The 1,519-nt window shown below is 35.5% G+C and overlaps 1 protein-coding gene across 1 annotated transcript in view; it reads left to right on the forward strand.

Annotated features, from left to right (window-relative positions):
- The window catches only part of LOC147637584 (serine carboxypeptidase-like 50), a 2,414-nt gene extending 2,123 nt beyond the window's left edge, over window positions 1–291 (forward strand). Inside the window, exon 2 of the mRNA XM_086799395.1 lies at window positions 1–291. This exon is cut by the window's left edge and continues 1,124 nt beyond it. The gene's annotated coding sequence lies outside the window, so the exon portion shown is untranslated.
- The last annotated feature ends 1,228 nt before the right edge of the window (window positions 292–1,519 follow it).

A 1,519-nucleotide genomic window follows, 5' to 3' on the forward strand; every position in this document is an offset into this window, starting at 1 on the left:
TGGTAGTGTTTGTGTGTGAACCACCTCTTAGAGGGGTATGAATAATATCTAGATATTTGTGTGTGCTATGACATAAGCAGTGATGTCAAGAGATGAACCTTTGTTACGTATAAAACTAATTGTACTTCATTGAATTGTTGCTTTTGTTGTGTACTTCACTCTCTCTCTAAGAGAGGATGAAGTCATAAGGGATGATGTCAGGAGGTAAGGCTTTGTAACCTATAAAGCTACTTGTACTTCATTGAAACAATCAAGCAACTGCCACATCATTCAATTGTGTACTTCACTCTCTCTCTAAGAGTTTTGTTCTCTCTCTTCTTTCAGCACACACACTTATGACATGAAGATCTTTTAACCACCATAGTTGAGCACTGCACCTGCAAACCCTAACCCTTCTTGCATTCTACATTTGGTATCAGAGCGGACACTTTTTGCTATACGAGTAGCTTTTGCTCAACACTATTGTTGCCTTCATTAAACGTGGTGATTGTTTGATTGTTTATCAAAAGTCTCAATAACATTATTGAAAGGTATCAAAAGGTTCACCTCACCTTATAGCTGCCCCTGTGCTAGTCGACAACACCGTATCACAGTCTCCATGTTGCTGTCCGTTTGAACCTCCACTTGTCTGCACGTAGCCTAAGGTAGCCAACTAGCACACTTCAAAAGAAGAGTAAGCATTTCAAAAAAAAAGAGGGAGGCTTAACGACAAATTAATAGAACCAGCAAGCTGAATAAGTTTAACTAATCAAAGAGCTTCAATTAGTCAGAAGACACAAAGCAAGTTTGGAGAAAATTTAGAGCTTTTTAACTTTATGCAAAATCTTGCTTAAACCAAGTATTAATCTTAAGTTTCTTATCATTTTTCAAAATCGAAGACATAAATCAAGCATTAAAGTATTGTTACAATCTTCTATAGCATCATTTTCAAAAAAATCCTAATTTCTTTGAAACTCTAATTTCAAAAGATCGTAATTTTTAAAAACTCTAATTTGTGGTCAATATTTGATTACACATTGACATTGGATACATTTCTTTGTTAAGACCTTGCCAAATTCAAAGCATACCATGGCTTCCCACTTGTTTATGCAGAGGATTGCTATTCAAAGAAGCTATGTAAACATTGTGGAATAAACAATCACGATGAAAAGAATTGCTTTTACAAAAAGGTAGATGCTAATATCATTAAGGAGACGTTGCTTTCCACTAAGGAAGCAAACTATTGTTATGATGAATGGGCTTTTTAAAGTCCAAAATATATGTTGTTTTTTGTTGTGTTGTGTGTTGTTTTCAGTTGTGTGTGTGAGACCTAATCCTTATTTGTCGTTATCCATGAGATTTGATAACTGGCTTGTGAAACTAGAGCCATGTGATTTATCCTTGAACAAGAAATCTAGCATGAGAAACCATGGGGGTTTGTTTTGGGAATCAAGGTCTTACTTGTGTGTGAACGCACTCTTATGATTGTGGTAGTGTTTATGCCATCTCTTAGAGAGGTATGAAGATATTTGTGTACGTT

The sequence above is a fragment of the Cibotium barometz genome, chromosome 6 (genome assembly GCF_041138505.1).
Source record: "Cibotium barometz isolate CiBa-2024 chromosome 6, ASM4113850v1, whole genome shotgun sequence".
Classification (NCBI taxonomy): domain Eukaryota; kingdom Viridiplantae; phylum Streptophyta; class Polypodiopsida; order Cyatheales; family Cibotiaceae; genus Cibotium; species Cibotium barometz.